The sequence below is a fragment of the Panthera pardus genome, unplaced genomic scaffold, assembly GCF_024362965.1.
Source record: "Panthera pardus isolate Hobbes unplaced genomic scaffold, ASM2436296v1 HiC_scaffold_11, whole genome shotgun sequence".
In the NCBI taxonomy this organism is placed as follows: Eukaryota; Metazoa; Chordata; class Mammalia; order Carnivora; family Felidae; genus Panthera; species Panthera pardus.
Window position 1 is genome coordinate 20,751,080 of NW_026526666.1, and position 12,080 is coordinate 20,763,159.

Genomic DNA, 12,080 nt, shown 5'->3' on the forward strand with positions numbered 1-12,080 from the left:
TACATGTGTGTATACACATGCATATACACACATACACAAATACATAGAAATCTTGGTCAAACCCTACTTTTCAGCTTCATCTATGGTGTCCTATAACCTTTCACTCAAGCTACTGACTTTCTTTCCTGATCCCTGAAGTTTCTTAAGTGGCAGAGTGTTTTAATTTGCAATCTAGTATTGCTTTTAATTTGAAGCTGGCTTGGCATTCTCATTCAGTACTCACTGACACACTTCAGGAACTCAACCCTCACATACATTTTCTTTTTTAACTCTCAAAATACATAGGAGACTGTTAAACCTGGACTAGATTAAGCAGCAGATATGTTGAGTCTTCAGCAACAAGGGCTAGAGTCATCGGGGAGAGGTCTGGTCCATGCCACTGGTATGATGAACAATTCATTCCGAGTTAGCCAGGATTTTCCCAGTTTAATACTGAGATTCCCATGTCCCAGTAATCCCCTCAGTCCTAGGCAAGCCAAGACAGCTGGTCACCCTCATGGATGTCAGGATGAAGGAAACTGGACTGACAGGAGCCTGGTCTCTTAGTGTGGCCCAGTGAGCTACTTCCAAAGGAACAGTAAGTGCGGATGTGGCTCTAAGAGTCAGGCCAATGGAATCTGATTCAGTTGGTGAGGCAGGAACAGCAATGCCTATAGACAGATAGCAAGAACTGGAATCCAATAATTTGCTATTGGGTTAATGTGACCTCATGGGTATTTATGGAGCGCAAAACACAAAGCCTGTGCAAGGAAAGCTAGCCTAGGCTCTGATCATTTGGTAATATTAATGGCAGTGAAATGCTCTCTGACCTGCTGGGAATGAGTTTGCTGGTGGAGAACTTCCAATTACATCTGCAAAATCGATGGAACACAGTCATGGATGAAATTAACATTCAAATGGGCTCAGGGTTACATAGCTAGGAAGAGGCACAGCTAAATTTTAAACCTAGATCTTTCGGCCCACATGTCTGTTGCTCAGGCATTGAAATAAAGGTTATAGTATAAATTTTACTCACAGAAATCCATTTTCTTATAGTAGTTGTGTCCATATCATTCTCTGTTTTCTAGATTGTTAAATTCTATGGGGGTAAAGACTATTCTTCATTTATTTTTGTGTCCTTTAATTAGCAAAATATTCACAAGAGAATGAACTTTTGACAATTGTGGTTGAATTAGATAAAAGAGACTTGCATATTCCTACTTGTTAACTTTACTCTTATTTGGTATTTTTGCTTGCCTCATGGAATAGCCTTCTTTAAATTCTATTCAACTGCCAAAGCCCAACTTAAGTTTTAGAATCTTTACTTGAGGTCATAGAGATCTCTCTCTTTTCTGAACTCTACCTCAGCATTTAATCTTTCTTGTATTTAATTCTTCTTATTCTCAGAGGTGTCGCTAGCTCATTTGTACACTTCACTATTATGCTTCAGCAGACAGCCAATCAACACTGGTTACTTGAAATCCAGAAGAAAAAGTCTGTCAATAAATTTGTTCTCTTAATCAACAACTCAAAACAGGAATGAACATTCAAAACAGGAAAAGAATTCTAAACTTCCTAACAGCAGCCAGACATTACTATAGTCTGGGTGTTGCTATTTAGTGTGCAAAAGAATTCTTTTTGTCCTTTATGAGGAAGTTAGCTTTACCACATCTGAAACATGGAGACTGTCAGTAGATTGATAAGGTTTTTAAAAAAAGAAGAAATCATTTCCTTACGAAAAGACATTCTCAGCAATTTCTAAAAGAGAAAAATATTAATATATAGTTTGTATTGATGCTGTTAAAATAGAGTTCTTGGTATAAAAACTAATAAAAGCCCAATTACTTTTGGGGAGCTACCTTGCAACAAGCTTAGTTGTAAAAATCAAGTTTAGAGCATCATTATTTCCACGTGATTGGCTGAGGGAAACAGATGAGACAATCAACATATGAGGACTATTCCACTTACTAAGTATGGAAGTAAAAACAATACTTTCTACTTTTAAATCCAGACTTTTGCTTATTCGTTTTTGTTTTGTAATCATTAAGATTCTGTATTACAGGGTTTTCTGGGTGGCTCAGTCGGTTAAGCATTGGACTTCAGCCCAGGTCATGATCTCTCAGTCTGTGAGTTCGAGTCCCGTGTCGGGCTCTGTGCTGACAGCTCAGAGCCTGGAGTCTGCTTCAGATTCTGTGTCTGCCTCTCTCTCTGTCCCTCCTCAACTCTGTGTCTCCCCTTCTCTCTGCCCCTCCCTGACTCACACTCAGTCTCTCAAAAACGAATAATTGTGAGAAAAAAGAGAGAGAGAGAGAGAGATTCCATATTACAAAAAGTCTGGATTTCTTCCTCTCATCCAAATCTTTAGCATATTATTTTCCAAGGCCTGCAGAAACTTAGTATGTAACTGACTTTTGTCAGTGTCAGGTAATTATGAAGTAAAAGTCACACCAAAAACATATTTCCTGATTCCCATATTTAGTACCTAAAAAAAAAAAGAATATTTTTTCCAGTTCAAGATTATAGTCTGAATAATTCCAAAATCTTATAATCTATATGTGATATAGAATGACTGTACATATTCAGTCATTTTGAGAGGGTGCAAGTGAGCAAGGGGCAGAGAGAGAGAGAGCGAGAAGTGGGGCTCACCGGGACTCATGTTTTTACCCGAAGTGGGGGTCTTATTTACCCAAAGTGGGGCTTGAGCTCATCCAAAGTGGGGCTCGAGCTCACCCAGTGTGGGACTCAGACTCACAAACTGTGAGATCATGACTTGAGCTGAAGTCAGATGCTTAATGCCTGAACCACCCGGGCGCCCAAATGACGGTGCATTTAAAAACACTGATGCTAGGGACACCTAGATGGCTCAGTTGGTTAAGCATCTGACTTTGGCTCAGGTCATGATCTCACAGTCCATGAGTTTGAGCCCTGCATTGGGCTCTCTGCTGTTAGCACAGAGCCTGCTTTGGATCTCTGTCTCTTTCTCTTTCTGCCCCTCTCCCTCTGGAGCGCGCTCTCTTTCTCTCTCTCTCTCTCTCTCTCTCAAAATAAATACATTTAAAAAAAAAACTGATGCTAAAATCAGAGACTGATTTACTATGAAGCTAATGAAGTACAACCTCCAAGGCTCCTTTGCACAGTTCCCCTCCAAGGCAATGAATTTAATGATCATACATTTTTGTACAATTTTTGAAGTAAAATACATTAACTACAATTAAGTTAGAAGCAGTGTTTCTATTCTTTATGACTTCATCACCTTTCCTCATGTTAGGTGTGCCAGAGTGGCCACATGCATCTTGGGATCCAGCTAAGAAGATTCAGTTAGGGATATATGTAGCTTGGATTTAGTGGGATAGGCTTATGTGGTCTGCAGAGTTTATGTATCAGTAAATTGTAACTAGCCAACCAAATTCAAGACTGGCTTCTAGCAATAATCCTATCATTCTGTGAATTGACACATCCATAACTGTGATGCAATGATGAGTCCAGAGGTCATATTATGGCATGAATGTGTCTTATAACTGGAAGTGTGTAGCTAAGTCCAAAAGACATTTGAGAGAGGTATTTTCAAATTAGACAGCAATATTAAAAATTTAGAACACAATTGCTAATATCAAGTTTAATAGTGAGTTGTGAACTAAACAACAACAACAAAAAAGCTTTTCTTCTAACAATAAAAAATAGGGCCTCTAACTCTACCCATGAAAGATTTTGACTTCCCACTGTAGACAACTAAACTAGACAAAATATATGAAATATGGCCTCCAGATACTGCACAAAAGGCAATGCAGGCTTGTGATCTCTGAAAGAAGGGTCATGAATTAGTAGTAGGATCAAATTATTTCCAAAATAGAGGCCTACAATAACAAGGTTTAAACGCAAGCCTTGGAAGGATAAAGCCAATATGCTTAACTGCACACTGGAAAAAGCCCAATACTCTTTAAAGAACTGCAGCAAAATCCAGTAACCAACCATAAACTTTAGTACTCAATAGTAAAATTCACAAGGTCTAGCATCTTGGAAAAGTATTAGGCATGCAAAGGAGTGAGATATTATTACCCATAATCAAGAGAAAAATTAATTAATTAGAAACATATCCAGAAACAGCCACAGATCAGGAGAAAATATTTACCAAAGACATATAAAATGGAAAACTGTTATCCAAAATGTACAAAGAACTCCTAAAACTCAACAGTAAAAACACAAACAGGGAGCCTGGGGGGCTCAGTTGGTTAAGCGTCCAACTATTAAGAACTTTGGCCAATTAAAAAATTTTTTTAATGTTTATTTATTTTTAAGAGAGAGAAAGTGCACATGTAGGGAAGAGGCAGAGAAAGAGGGAGACAGAGGATCTGAAGCAGGCTCTGTGCTGACAGCAGAGAGCCAACATCAGGCTCCAACCCACAAACCCTGAGATCGTGACCCAAGCCAAACTGGTCACTTAACCAACTGAGCCACCTAGGTGCCCCTAAAATCTTTGGCTATGCTGACAGTGCAGAGCCTGCTTGAGATTCTCTCTCTCCTTCTCTCTCTGTCCTTCCCCTGCTCCCTCTCTCAAAATAAACTTAAAAAAAAAAAGAAAAGAAAGAAAAACATGGAAAGATTTTAAATGTATATTACTAAGTGAAAGAAGCCAATCTGAAAAAACCTACATACTACATGATTCCAACTATATGACATTCCAGGAAAGGCAAAACTATGGAGATGATAAAAACATAAAAAGTTGCCAGGAGTTAGGGTTGAGGGAGGAATGAATAGGCAGAGCACAGAGGATTTTTAGGGCAGTGAATCTACCCTAAGTGGGGATACATGTTATTATACATTTGTCCAAACCTAAAGAATGTACAATCCCAAGAATGAATCCTAATGTAAACTATGGACTCTGAGTGATAATGATGTGTCAATGTAGGTGCCCTCATTATATAACAAATGCACCATTCTAGTGGAGGATGTTGATAATAGGGGGGCTATACAAATGTGGGGACAGGAGGCATATGGAAAATCTCTCTACTTTCCATTCAATTTTGCTGTGAACCTAAAACTGCTCTAGAGGTGCCTGGGCGGCTCAGTCAATTAAGCGTCCAACTCTTGATTTCGGCTCAGGTCATAATCTCACGGTTTGTCAGGCTCTGTGCTGACAGCTCAGAGCCTGGAGCCTGCTTTGGATTCTATGTCTGACTCTCTCTCTGCCTCTCCCCTGCTTGTGTCTGTCTGTCTGTCTGTCTCTCTCTCTCTCAAAAATAAATAAATATTTAAAAAAAAAGAATAAAATAATTAAACCTGAAGAAGCAAACAAACAGAGCATCAGTAACCTGTGGGACAATATCAAGTAATCTAACCTATGTATAATCATAATTCTAGGAGGAAGGGTATGTGACATAAAAATATTTGAAGAAATAATGGCTGAATGTGCCCAAATTTTATAAAAACTATAAACCAATGGATCCAGGAATCACAATAAGTCCAAGTAAAAGAAACATAAAGAAAATCAAGCTAAGGTAAATCACAATCAAATTGCTGAAAATCAGTGATAAAAAGAAAATCTTCAATGACCAGAGGCAAAAGATACATTATATTCAGAGGGACAAAGAAGAAGAGCCAATTTCTTATCAGAAGTAATTCAAGCCAGAAGAAAATGGAAAGGCCACTTTAAAGTGCTGAAGGAAACTATCAACCAACAATTCTAAACTCATCAAAAATATATTTTAAAAAAGAAACATGGACTTTTTAAAAAATGAACAAAAGCTGAGAGAATTCATCACTAGTAGGCCAGTACAAAAACAAATGTAAAAGAATTTTTTCAATCAGGGAAAAATGATACCAGACAGAAATTTGGACTTACATCAAGAAATGGTGAGTGCCAGAAATGGCAAATATGTGGACAAATATAAAAAACACATTTATCTCATTTTTATTATCTTTAAAAAATAATTATTTATCTGTTTATATTTATAATTATAATTATATCATGTAATATATACTATAAAAATATATTTTATATTTATATATTATAAAGTATATAAACATATAAAATTAAAATGTATGACAAAGGAGTATAAAAGATAAGGAGGAATGTCATTGTATTATTTGAATGTAGACCATGATAAGTTAAAGGTATATGCTAAAAAACCTAAAGCAACAGCTAAAAAAATAAAATGAAACCAGCCAATTAGTGGAGATTAAGTACCCAATTAATATTTTTAAAAGCAAAAAAAAAAAAAAAAGAAAAGGGGGAAATTAGATGGAATAAATAGCAAATAAATAGTAAGATGGTAGACATAAACCAAGTAGTATTAATAATTATATAAAATGTAAAGATTGAAACAGTATAATTGAAAATATAGATGTCAAATTGGATTTTTTAAAAAGAGGATCCATTTATATGCTGTATACAAGAAATTCATTTTAAATACAGAGATAGAGATAGAGATAGAGATAGAGATAGAGATAGAGATAGAGATAGAGTTAGAGATAGGCTAAAAGTAAAAGGATGGAAAAATATATACTCTGAAAATACTACTCAAAAAGAAAGGTGTAATAGCTGTATTACTAGTAAGGTCATTGAATCAGTAATCAGAAAATTTTTTTAACAAAGAAAATTCTAGAATCAGATGGCTTCACTTGTGAATTCTACATTTATATAATAATTCATTCTAATCTTTCTCAAACACTTCCCAAAAATTGAAAAGGAGGGAACACTTCCAAACTCATTTTACCAGGCCACCATTACCCTGCTACCAAAGCTAGACAAGGGTACAACAAGAAAACATTATAGGCAAATATCCCTGATAAACATAAAGGCAAAAATCCTCAATAAAACATCAGCAAACTGAATTAAAGAATACATTAAAAGGGAGGCACCTGGGTGGCTCAGTCAGTTAAGTGTCTTCCTTTGGCTTTGGTCATGATCTCATGGTTTGTGGGTTCGAGTCCCGCATCAGGCTCTCTGCTGTCAGTGAGGAGCCCACTTCGGTCTCTCTATCCCCCTCTCTCAGCCCCTCTCCCACTCATGCTCTCTCTCTCAAAAATACATAAAATTTTTTTTAAAAAGTTAAAAAAGGGTGCCTGAGTGGCTCAGTCATTTAAGCATCAGACTCTTGATCTTGGCTCAGGTCACGATCTCACAGTTTGAGTTCAAGCCCCACATTGAGTTCTGAGCTGACAGCTTACAGCCTGCTTGGAATTTTCTTGGCCTCCTTCTCTCCCTACCCAACTCATGCTCTCTATCTCTCAAAAATAATAAATAAGTGAACTTTAAAATAATTTTAAAAAAAGATAACTAAAAAAAAATAATACATTAAAAAGATAATATACCATAATCAAGTAGGTATTATTCCAGGAATTCAAGGATGGTTCAGCATCCCCAAATCAACTAAAGTAATAGTCCACATTAACAAAATGGAGGATAAAAATCACATGATCATCTCAATACATACAGAAAAAGTATTTGACAAAATTGAACATCCATTCATGTTAAAAAAAAAAATCTCCACAAAGTGAATATAGAGGGACTATACCTCAACATAACAGAAGCCATATATGACAAGTTCACACCTAATATCACATTTAGTTTTGAAAAGCTGAAAGCTTTTCCTCTAAGGTTAGGAGCAAGATAAGGATGCCCAGTCCGGCCACTTTAATTCAACATTGTACTGGAAGTCCTCGGCAGAGCAACCAGGCAAGAAAAAGAAATAAAAAGCATCCAAATCAGAAAGGAAGAAATAAAACTGTCTCATTTGTAGGTAACATGATATTAGATATAGAAAACTCAAGTGACTCCACCAAAAACTATTAGAACTAATAAACAAATTAAGAAAAATTGCAGAAAACATAATCAATACACAAAATTTAGTTGTGTTTCTATACAATAATAATGAACTATCAGAAAGAGAAATTAAAGAAATAATAATATTTACAAAAGCATTACAATGAATAAAATACCTAAAAATAAATTTATCCAAAGAGGTGAAAGATCTGTATTCTGAGAACTAGAAGACATTGCTGAAAAGAATTGAAGAAAACACAAATAAATGAAAGATGTTCTGTGCTCATGGATAAAAAAAATTAATACTGTTAAAATGTCCATACCACCCAAAGTAATCTGCAGATTCAATGCAATCCCTATCAAAATTCCAATGACATTTTTCACAGAAATAGAACAATCCCAAAATTTACATGGAACCATGAAAGACCCCAAATAACCAAACCAATCTTGAGAAAGAACAAAGTTGGAGGCATCACACTTCCTAATTTCAAATTGTATTACAAAGCCATCATAATCAAAGCAGTATGCTATTGCCATTAAAAAAGACACATAGGTTAATGGAATAGAATACAGACTTCAAAAATGAACTCACACATACATGGCCAATTAATTTACAAACGAGTTAAGAACATACAATGGGAAGGGACAGTCTGTTCAATAAATGAAAACTGGACAGCACATGCAAAAGAATAAAACTGGACACCTATATTACACCATACACAAAAATCAACTCAAAATGGATTAAAGACTTGATTGTAAGATCTGAACTTTGTAAAAGTGTCCTCCAAGAAGAAAACATGCCCTTGACATTGGTCTTGGCAATGATTTTTTAGATTTGACACCAAAAGCAAAGGTAAGAAAAACAAAAATAAGTAAGTGGGACTATATCAAACTAAAAACTTGTGCACAGCAAAAGAGACCATTTTAACAAAATGAAAAGGCAACCTATAGATGGAAGAAAATATTTGCAAGTCGTATATCTTATAAGGAGTTAATATCCAAACTATATAAAGAGTTATACAACTCAATGGCAAACAATCTGGGCAGAGAAATGGAATAGACATTTCTTAAAGAAGATATACAAATAACCAATAAGTATATGAAAAGGTGCTCATCATCACTCATCATCAGGGAAATGCAAATCAAAACCACAATATCACCTCATACTTCTTAAAATGACTGTTATCAAAAAAGAAAAGAGATAACAAGTGTTGGCAAGAATGTGGAGAAAAAGTCAGAGGGAAAGTGGATGGGGGGATAGGCGATATGGTTGAAAGGGAAATGGAGCTACAGGCTTCTAGTTATGTTACGAATGAGTCACCAGAATAAAAGGCACAACATAAGGAATACAGTCAGTGATATTGCAATAGTGTTGTATGGTGACAGATGGTAGCTCCACTTGTGGTGAGCATAGCAGAATGTATAGAAAAGTTGAATCACTATGTTGTACACCTGAAACTAATGCAATATTGTGTGTCATCTATATTTTTTTTAAAGAGGATGTAGAGAAAAAGGAATCTTTTTGCACCATTGGTGGGAATGTAAATTGGTGCAGCCACTATGGAAAACAATACAGGAAAACAACCAACTTAAAATAGAATCATGACATTATTTGGAAATCCTATTCCTGGTATATATGCAAAGAAAATGAAAACAGGATCCTGAAGAGATATCTGCACTCCCATGTTCATTACAGTATTATTTCCAATAGCCAAGATATGGAAACAACCTAAGTCTCCATCAATGGATGAATGGATAAAGAAGATATGTTATACTCTCTCCCTCTCTCTTGCTCTGACCCTACCCACTTGTGCTCTCTCTATCTTTCTCTCTCAAAAATAAATAAACATTTTTTAAAGGGGGGGCACCTGGGTGGCTCAGTCGATTGAGCATCCAACTCTTTTTTTATTAAAAAAAATTTTTTTTAACGTTTATTTATTTTTGAGACAGATAGAGACAGAGCATAACGGGGGAGGGTCAGAGAGAAGGAGACACAGAATCTGAAACAGGCTCCAGGCTCTGAGCTGTCAGCACAGAGCCCGGTGTGGGGCTCGAACTCACGGACCGTGAAATCATGACCTGAGCCAAAGTCGGCCGCTGCTTAACCGACTGAGCCACCCAGGCGCCCCGAGCATCCAACTCTCGATTTTGGCTCAGGTCATGATCTCACAGTTTGTGGGATTAAGCCCTGCATCAGGCTCTGTGCTGACAGCATGGATCCTGCTTGGGATTCTCTCTCCCCCTCTTTCTGCTCCTTTCCCACTCACGTGCTCACTATCTGTGCCCCCCCCCAAAATAAATAAATAAACCTAAAAAAAAAGAAGATATGTATATACAATGGACTATTATTCAGCCATAAGAAAGAAGAGATTCCTGCCATTTGAGACAATATGGATGTACTGTGAGGGCATTATGCTAAGTTAAATAAGACAGAGAAATACAAATACTGCAGGGTTTCACTTATATGTGGCATCTTAAAAAAAAAAAGTCAAACTCATAGAAACAAATAGAAAAGCGATTTTGGGGATAGGGAATGGGAGAAATAGGTAGAGGTTGGTAAAAGGATACAAACTTTCCACTGTAAGATGAATGAGGTCTGAGATCTGTATAACACAGTGACTATAGTCGATAACACTGTACTGTATATATACAGTACATATATATATGTACTATATATATATATATAATTGAAATTTGCTAGGAAAGGAGAACTTAAATGGTCTCACCAAAAAAAAAATTTAAAAGAGAAATATGTGATGTGATAGATATGTTAATTAACTAGATGGTAGAATCATTTCATAGTGTATATGTACATCAAATCACCATAATGCAGACTTCAAATATCATACAATTTATATGTCTATGATACCTCAGTAAAGCTGAAATTTAAAAATTATTAAAAGGTTAACACAAAAATAGAACTACCCAATGATCCAGCAATTGCACTACTAGTGTTTATAGAAGCATTATCAACAGTAGCCAAACTATGGAGAGAGCCCAAATGTCCATCTGCTGATGAATGGATAAAGATTGGTATGTATACACACATACAATGGAATATTACTCAGCCATCAAAAAGAATGAAATCTTGCCATTTGCTATGATGTGTGTGGAGCTAGAATGTATTATGATAAGTGAAATAAGTCAGTCAGAGAAGGACAAATACCATATGGTTTCGCTCATATGTGGAATTTAAGAAACAAAATAGATGAACATATGGGAAGGGGGGTGGAAAAAGAGAAAAGAAGGAAATAAACCACAAGAAACTCTTAATGATAGAGAACAGACTATGGGTTGATGGAGGGAAGTGGGTGGAAGATGGGCTAGATGGATGATGGGTACTAAGGAGGGCACTTATTGTAATGAGCACTGAGTGCTGTATGTAAGTTATAAATTACTGAATTCTGCTGAAACCAATATTGTACTGTATGTTAACTAAAATTTAAATTTAAAAAAGGAAATCATTAATTAAAAAAACAGTATATGTGATATATTTATAATAATTTTATCACTATTCATTCAATAAATATGTAATAAACATGGGGAAGGAATAAATAATCAAAGACTGACTTTTATGTCACAGGCATGCTATTGTATTTAATCACCAAAGATACGCTTTGAGACAGGCATTAGTATCACCAATTTATTAATAAGACAGGTGAAATTCAGAGATTAAATAGTTTCCTTAATGATACATAACAAGCCGGAAGAATCTGAATGACAAGAAAACCCACTTCTTTCCTTTATACCATTCTGTTTTTTTCTGCTGGCTCACATAGATAATGCAAACATGAATATGATATTGCCTTTAAATAGTCAGTAAAATAAAGTGTTTAAATAAAAAAATTATTATAGGCTAATACATAAAAATGCATGTAATCTTTTTAGAAAAGAGCCCGGCATAAAGGATCCACTATATATTAGTAGTTATCACTGTTGTTGGCTCCAGGTAACCTGCTGCACTGTTCTGAGTTGTCATTTCTTAATCTGAAAAAGGGCAATGTTTATGAGCCATAATATTATGAAATATAAACCATATTTTATCTCAAGATAGTATACTGTTAAATTTTTATTTAAATCTATTGTTATTTAACAAAGCCCCAAAGTGTAAAAATATCCTAATAAGAAATAGTGTTTTATTAAATTCTAGTCACTAAAAAGAAAAAAAAAAAAGCCAAAGTTGGGCAGATCTGTACAATAAAAAGCTAGAAAGTAAGTTTTTACAAATAAACATATAATATAAACACATTTAGTTCTCCATAGCTATTTATTGATTGATTGATTTGCATAAAGGAATAAAACCAAATCAAGATTCACAGAAACAAAGTCATTCTGTTAT

General features: G+C 35.4%; 1 long non-coding RNA gene across 3 annotated transcripts in view; it reads right to left on the minus strand.

The window, feature by feature from the left end:
- The window catches only part of LOC109271935 (uncharacterized), a 196,464-nt gene that overhangs the window by 150,943 nt on the left and 33,441 nt on the right, over positions 1 to 12,080 (minus strand). The window lies entirely within an intron of this gene.